The following is an 8,546-nucleotide window of genomic DNA, read 5'->3' as shown; positions in this document are numbered from 1 at the left end:
TTTAACACGTATTTCACGCTACTATTGTTAGAGATATTTTATCACTATTAACTCTTAATGGTTATGAGAAAAGAAATACTCCCATGATCAGCTGGAATCATTATTCCTAATGTTATGGGAAACGAATCTGTGATCAGAGGGAATCATTATTCCTGATGTTGATGGGAAACGAATCTGTGATCAGAGGGAATCATTATTCCTGATGTTGATGGGAAACGAATCTACGAGTTTTGCCTCAATTAAGAGGAGCAGCTTTTATTCGTTTCTGTTAAAACCCTTGTGAGTTTAACTTGGATTTTCCGTTTCTGTTACCACCTTGTGAGTTTAACTTGCATTTTCCGTTTCTGTTTGTAGAATATATAACGGCAAAGACGTTATAGTGGACGCGTCGGAATGGTTATCAGACATGATTACGTGGTCTCTGCCCACTCAGGTTTAAATCCTGCCGTCCACGGACTCTAGAAACTGCCGGTTCAACATCCTACTCTCTTCTTATTAAATTGTCTGCAAAATATTTATACATTTGCAATAGACAGCAATCAAACTTCGGACGGCACCCTAAGAGTGAACAGAAAACAGTTTTCTTTGATGTGGATGTACCAGAGTGGTTATCGGGCATGACTAGAAATCATGTGTTCTCTGCCCGCGCAGGTTTGAAGCCTGCCGTCCCGGCATCTTTATCCTGTAGGTTCTAACTAAATTTTTAAAATTTAGCGGTTTAAATTAACATCCTACTCTGTTTTGCTCAACAGCTATTCAATTGCAATAACGGGAATCGAATTTCAGTACATAAACCTGAGAAGACACCGAAAACGCATTTTTGATCGAAGTGTACGCGCTAGACTGGTTATCGGGCATGACTAAAATCATGTGGGCTGCTTTAGCACCGGAAGCAATTTTTAAAACTTTAAACCTGACTATCTACGGTACGGACACAGAGTGCTCGATTTTCATTGAAGTGGACGTGCCGGAGTGGTTATCGGGCATGACTAGAAATCATGTGGGCTCTGCCCGCGCAGGTTCGAATCCTGCCGTCCACGCCTACCTTGGAATCTGCAGGATCTAACTCCTTTTTAAAAGATTTAGCAGTTTAAATTAACATCAACAAACGCGCATCGAGAGCCCAACCGGGTTCGAATCTGTGACTTCTAATCTGCAGTCAAATGCTCCCCGGCTCCTTAGCAGTTTAAATTAACATCAAGAAACGCGCATCGAGAGCCCAACCGGGTTCGAACCTGTGACTTCTAATCTGCAGTCAAATGCTCCCTGGCTCCTTTAGAACCTGCCGTCCACGGCTACCTTAGAATCTGCATGTTCTAACCTTTTTATTAAAGATTTAACAATTTAAATTAACATCAAGAAACGCTTCTCCCCGGCTCCTTTAGAAACTGCCGTCCAAGGCTACCTTAGAATTTGCAGGTTCTAACCTTTTTTAAAAGATTTATTAGTTTAAATTAACATCAAGAAACGCGCCTGGAGGGCCAAAGCCGAAATAGAAGCAGTTTAAATTAACATCAAGGCTCCTTTACAAACTGCCGTCCACGGCTACCTTAGAATTTGCAGGTTCTAACCTTTTTTAGAAGATTTTGTAGTTTAAATTAACATTAAGAAACGCGCCTCGAGGGCCAAAATCGAAATAGAAGCAGTTTAAATTAACATCAAGAAACGCGCCTCGACGGCCAAAGCCGTAACGGAAGGGGGGCCAAACGGGTTTGAAACAGTGACAGTTTTGATCTGCAGTCAAATGCCCTACCAGCTGAGCTATAGAACCTACACATCTTTCAAAATTGATCTGCATTTTTGACCTCTTGATCAACAGTCAAATGCCCTACCACTGAGTTGTAGGCCCTACACATCTTTCAAAAATGATCTGCATTTTATCTTTGTTAAGAGCAGACCTCCCTAATAGCATAATTATGGTTGAGCTCAACTCAGCAGGTTGTGGAATTTCAAGCATAGCAGGATTCGAAGGCCTGTTTCAGAAGAAAATAAATTTTTAGTTTTTAGAGGAAGGCGGCCGCGAAGTTTAGAGAAGAAACGCAAGTGTGAAGACAAGTTTCTAGGGTTTGACGGAGGGATGTGGTGAATTCAAGAGCTCGGATGCCTTCTTTTCTGGTTAAAAGGAATAGCCTGTGTCGGAGTTTATTTTGGCGCATTTAAGAGTTCTTGGTATATGAGGGAAGTGTGCATTTTCCCCATTTGAAATCATCTGAGTGTTGCACGTACGGGTAATTTCTTGCTTATCTTTGAAGCTTTTAATAGGAGTCGCAGCTATTGGAGGTATTCAAGGGTTTTTAACTACTCTGTAGTTACTATAACTGTAAGTAAAGAAGTGGTGCGTCGGTGAAATGAATGGTCTGGTTCAGTAGCCGTAGAGGAGAGTTTCTGGGTTTAGAAGACTTAAAAGTCATATTACAACAAATAATTGCATATCACAAAAACATTGTCTATATTGGATCCTCGTTATCCATATCACCCTCTAACAACTAAAATAAGTTAGAAACAACTTCACATACCTATTTAGTAATTTTGATTAACCTATTTAATTAGATTTTTTTGCCAAGTCATGACAAAACAGTTCAACAACAATGTTGTTCCGAAGTATATAGAGGGCTCAGTACTCTTACTAAATGTTATTTCCATATTCTCATTAAACTCTTAAAATTATGAAGTCTAAATTTGAATGAGATTTAAAATTTTACTTTTGTCATATGAATTTCAATCACTCTTAAACTTTCTAAAACAATTAATGGAATGTTAAAAATTGAAATAAATAAATAAATAAAAGATAATATATTTGGCTTCATTCTCTTTTGCTTTCACTTTTATTATTTATAATTTTTGCTCTTAAATTTGACTCTAAACGTTCCCCAGCCATGATCATATAATGTTGTATAGAACGATCCAATTCAACAATTAAAGGTTGGTTCTACATAGAAGCAGAGGGTATACAATCAACCATTTTTAGTTTAGAACCCTTAAGCCAAACAATATGGCAGATAACATTGGAGTGAGCATACTTTAAATTTGGGCTTAAATATTGAGGCTACCTCATTTTTTTTTAATGGTGGGAGTATATTTTTCTACAAATGGGGAATTCCCTTACTTCATATTATGACATTAATTTATTTTTATGAGATATAGAATACTTTGGGACGTTCAAAATATTAGTGCATCTAAAACTAGGAAAAACTTAGAAGTATTAGAGAATTTTGAGGTTAAAAATGGCTTCAAAACAAAAATCTACAACCAAAACCAACTTTATAAGAACGAATAAGATTTAAGATGATGATCTAAACCATAGAATAAAATTCACCATTTTTGGGTAAAAAAGTAAAAGATTAAAAAACAAAAAATTACCTTTTCAACTAGTATTTTCAACTTATCTCCCAATGATTTTACTCAAATTTCGAGCGGGAACATTCCTTGTATATATAATTTAATTACTCATTTAAGGATTATTCATGTTGAATACTTTTGATAAACCCTTCTACACAAAAATTGAGGAATACAATCATATTTTTCATGTATTTCTCATTTTTTGTGTAGCAAAGTCCATCGAAAGTATGCAAAATGGATACTCCTTAAATGATGAATTAAATTTTGCATCCAACTAGTGCTCCTGCTCGAAATTTGAGTAAAACTGTAGGGAGATAAGTTGAAAATACAAATTGAATTTTTTATTTTTATTTTTTAAATTTGATGATGTAATCTAATATTATTTTATTATTTCCACTATTATTTTATAATACTCCTTAGGAGGCTCATTTTAGACTTCAAAATTTCTCTAATGAGGAATTAGTTATTTGAAGGGGTAAAGACAATTATCAATTAATTGTTGATTATGACGATACATTTCAAACGTGGGCGATGTCACAATTGTGGGCACGTAAGTAATTACGCTTTAGAAGGGCTCAGAGGAAGTAACCTCAAGCATTGGGAATGGTATTGTTAGAATGCCCTTAAATTACTTGTAAGGAAAAATCTCTAATTGAAAGGAAGCTTTTGAAAATAAGTAGAGGAATCCTCAGCCTAAGGGCTTCATAAGTAGAGCATAGTCATGGTACAAGAATGAGTAGAGCGTCCGTCAGCCTTAGGTATTCATAAGGAACATAACCTAGTCATCATCAATGACAATAAGTATTTTCAACCTCTCTTAGGTAAGTCCCCACAATTATTTTCGCTTGGAATGATAAATCTTCGAATAATTTGGTTTTTGGAACTTACAGTTCAAAGGAAGAAATAAAAGGTTTGAAAGCTAGTAGTGAATTTCTTCCTAGTGTATCAAGCATTAACAAACCCATGCCTTCAACCCTTATCCCCCTACTTATAATTGAAAAGGCCCTAATAAAAGAAGAAACCTAGTTAGGTGCTCTTGAAAACCCTCAATTGGAAACTTAGCCTAGGAGATGCTCATGGGACTCTTTACAAATAGAAACTTCAAAATACAACCTTCGACCCACAAGCAAAGGAATCCTAGACTTACTTTGGAATATTGTAAGGAGGTTAGATGTCCTCGATAAAAAACCATAAGCCAATCCAGAGATGTAGGAAGTCCTTTACGTCTATGGTACAAAGACAAGCAACATCAAAGGTTAAATGTGGAAATAAATTATCTCTATTTAGGACTATTAGAGCATCTACCCCTAGTGAGGGGCTTAAATATATTCTTAACCCTCAATTTTCAAGCACCTAGCCAATCACTCACAAAAATTTCCCATCAAGAAGCTTATAAACACATTAAAACCCTCCATTTTCCTCCTTTAAGCGACAACGATGAATGGAGAAAAAATAATTCGAGAACTCTCATAATACATGATGAGAAGAGAGTTCAATTACATTTATACAATTGAGAAATTTGGTGGGAATACAACTAGATGGCAAAGGTCTTCATGTACCCTATTTAACTCTCAGGCCTTTCCTAAAAGTCTAGGGGTAGCCTTGCTCTAAATTAATTTGGAGAAAGAAATGACCACCTTAAATGTTTATGGCCCATACTTTGATCAAAATGACCATGGAAAAATTCTTGAATATGTACTGTATTCAAATTAACCTTATAGTGATCGGGGGAGACCTACACTTTACATCAGAAGCTTTAGAAATTTGGGAACCTATAATTCACATGGGTTATCTTAAAGATAAAGAAAAAGTAATGTGAACTCAAGATTATTATATAATGTAGATATAATAATGATGCATGAGCATCTACATGTGAAGATCATTTTTTACCTTTTTGGTCAAAACTCATTTACTAAGGGAGTTGTTTCCCAAATTCGTTTACCAAGGGAAGTTCAAGTTCCTAAGTAATTTATTTTGTAATATTTTGCTCAGTCAAAAAAAATATGAGTATTATTTGATTTCTATTAAAAAGGGATAAATGAGCTAAATTAAGGATTTGTTAAACAATTTAAGAATAGAGTGAGTTTGTTGAATTGTACACGAACTTTATGGATGAGAGTTTTTTCATATGTTATTGAGTGAGAATATTAAGGAGAGAGACAACGAAGAGCGAGAAGGAAGATAGAGAGGAGAGAGACTTGCAAACTTAGCCAATCTCAATCTTGTAATCTCTCGTTAATAATATCATATGTGTGTGTGTGTATTACTATATGTTTGAATGAACTTATTTTGATTAAATGTAGACAAACTTGTAGCATATCGATGCTTTTGTAGGTCAACTAAGCGAAGTAGAGGGACGAGGTCGAACACAACAATAAAGGATCTTAACAAACAAACTCCTCCAAACTTCGATTTGCCTAGTCTTCCGTTAATTGACAATAACAAACGTCTTCTCGTTAACCTTTATGTTTATCCATCATTGGAGACTGGGTTGTTGGAGATGGAGTCGTCTATGCAGGCAGGAATTGCTCGGATGACTAAAATTCGCTAGAATCCAAGGAAAAAAATTTCAAAAAATCTTGTAATAGCAGTGTTTGAATCATATTTTCGATGGTGAAAATGGATTCAACATCATCAAAAACTTTTAGTGCGCCCAAAATATTGAAGTTTGACAATTTTAACTTGGATTTAGAAAAATTCCTATTGGATTTTATCAAAATATGGTCGAAATTTCCATAATTTTCAAAGCAAAAAGGCAATTTGATTAGAGTACGACATTGGAAATTGCATAACCATTGACAATTAAACCTTGAAGCTTTGATCCGACAATCATTTCGTAGTCACACCGACTGACGAACATTTCGACAACGGTAGAGAGCCAACAAGATTAGCCCTTTTCGTTTAGGCCCTTGATCATAACATTAGTGCTATGGATTGTTCCACTTAGTACTTAGGTGCCAAGAATTTGGAGACAAGTGAGACTTCGGTATCAAATGGTAGAGAGCCGACAAGATTAACCCTTTTTGTTTAGGCCCTTGATCATAACATTAGTGCTATGGATTGTTCCACTTAGTACTTAGGTGCCAAGAATTTGGAGACAAGTGAGACTTCGGTATCAAATAAGAACATCACCAAAATTAATTCATTACTTTCATTTAGATAAATTATAATAGGTTATTAACAATATTCTCTTTCATTGATACATAAAATAAAAAACAATATAATGATTCCATGCAACAATTTGAATAAATTAATGCACCATCGAGCTGTGTGAACTTCACCGTAATTGAATTTAAAGTAAACATTTCAAAATTGGATTTAGCACTTTTAAATGTGTTAATGGTTAAGCAGATAACTTAGTTTTAATAATGATTCTTAGCTACATGCAGCTGTTTATATCTCACGCATCTCCATAACAGACTCTCTAATTATGTCTTTGCCACGGTTGATTAGCTCAAGCTGATGCTCTCTTTATATTTTGATTCACAGCTCTTAGCTGCTGTTATATCCCACGCATCTCAATATGCGCCCATTCGGAGCGTTGTATTCATATATTCCATAGACTGTGGTCACAAATGTAATCTCGATCCATATATTTCAATATATATTATGCCGATTTTTTCCTACTGAGAAAAAACTTAGTTTTAATAATGAATACAATTTATTTCTAAAAAGTTTAATAAAATGTTTTTATACCTTAAAAACAATAAGGTGGATTTAGCAATCCAATGTATCTAGATACACAAGGTGGAAATAACAATTTAACCTGGAGCTATAAAGTAGTAGTTTATATGAGATACCTGGTGGAAATAACAATCCAACATGTAATTATAGAATAGTAGATTATATAGGACTAACCAAGTTAAAATCGCTGACCTTTTGATTTGTTTTTCTATAATTTTTTGTAGATGTAATTTTATATTTTTTTGACTGAATTTATTTTATTCTGTTGTGTTGTATCATGTTTAAAAAATATAGTTTAAGTAAGTGTAATGGTTAAGAGTATGTATTTTTTCCTATCATAAGTTGATAGAATATGTATACCTTCGTAAAAGACTTAACCATCATAACCTTGGATCTGTACCCTGGTAAAATATAGATAATGCGTTTTTCATCCAAGTCTCTTAAAGTTTATGCAATTGCAATTGACGGGAATCAAACTTAGATATGGTATGAGATATAGATAATGTGTTTCCACCGAAGTGGACGTGCCGGAGTGGTTATCGGGCATGACTAGAAATCATGTGGGCTCTGCCCGCGCAGGTTCGAATCCTGCCGTCCACGTATCGTTTTCTTTGAATTGGTCGCACCGGAATAGTTATTGTAGTAGAAAGATCATGTTTCATCGAAGTGGGCGTGCCGTGCCGTGGGCTCTGCCCGCGCAACAGAGTTCGAACCGGTGACCACCTGGCTCCTCTGTCCTGCAAGTTGTAATAATTTTTAAAGTTTTTGCAGTTTAAATTAGCATCGTACTCTCTTATCATTTTATTGTTTGCAGAACATTCCTACACTTGCAATAGACGAGAATGGAACTTGGATCTGTACCTTGGCAGGATACAGAGACACGCATCGAATAAACAGAGCACAACAAACTAAAATTTAGCAGTTTAAATTAACATTCTACTCTCTTACCATTCTATTGGTTGTAGAACGTTTATACAATTGCAATAGACGGGAATCGAACTTGGGTCTGTATCCTGGCTGGGTACAGAGACGCGCATCGTCAAAAAAACCAATATCAAACACAGAAGGGCCCAACCGGGTTCGAACCGGTGACCTCTTGATCTGCAGTCAAATGCTCTACCACTGAGCTATAGGCCCGATATATCGATTTAAATTGTTTTTCAACATTCCCTCCTTTGTTTTCGAGTCATAACCTCCTCATATGGAGTTTGAAAGATAGCAGATCATGGAATTTCACCCATAACAGGAATGGAAAAGCCTGCGTCAGGAGGTAAGAAATTTAATAGAAAACAAATAGGATATACGTTAGCTAACGCAGCTCTAGCACGTGTTCCTCCCGCAACGCGGCCACGAAGTTCAGAGTACAAACCCCAATGTGAAATCGAGCTTCTAGGGTTTGACGGGAAGACGCGGTGAATTCAAGAACTCAGGTGCCTTCATTTCAGGTTAAAGAAATGGCTTGTGTTGGAGTTTATTTTGGAGCATTTAATCCATTCTGGTATATGAGGGAAGAGTGCATTTCC

The 8,546-nt window shown here is 35.8% G+C and overlaps 3 non-coding genes across 3 annotated transcripts; 2 read left to right on the top strand and 1 right to left on the bottom strand.

The window, feature by feature from the left end:
* Positions 1–958: 958 nt before the first annotated feature.
* On the top strand, positions 959–1,040 carry TRNAS-AGA (transfer RNA serine (anticodon AGA)). The gene has a single exon. It is a non-coding gene; the product is annotated as a tRNA-Ser (tRNA).
* A 6,501-nt stretch (positions 1,041–7,541) lies between these two features.
* Positions 7,542–7,623, top strand: TRNAS-AGA (transfer RNA serine (anticodon AGA)). Its single transcript has one exon. It is a non-coding gene; the product is annotated as a tRNA-Ser (tRNA).
* Positions 7,624–8,088: 465 nt separating this feature from the next.
* On the bottom strand, positions 8,089–8,160 carry TRNAC-GCA (transfer RNA cysteine (anticodon GCA)). Its single transcript has one exon. It is a non-coding gene; the product is annotated as a tRNA-Cys (tRNA).
* Between the last annotated feature and the right edge of the window lie 386 nt (positions 8,161–8,546).

The sequence above is a fragment of the Pinus tabuliformis genome, chromosome 7, assembly GCF_031772625.1.
Source record: "Pinus tabuliformis cultivar Carrire ecotype Pingquan chromosome 7, CPIR1, whole genome shotgun sequence".
In the NCBI taxonomy this organism is placed as follows: domain Eukaryota; kingdom Viridiplantae; phylum Streptophyta; class Pinopsida; order Pinales; family Pinaceae; genus Pinus; species Pinus tabuliformis.
The sequence above is the reverse complement of the archived record's forward strand: the minus strand, read 5'-3'. Positions and strand labels throughout refer to the sequence as shown.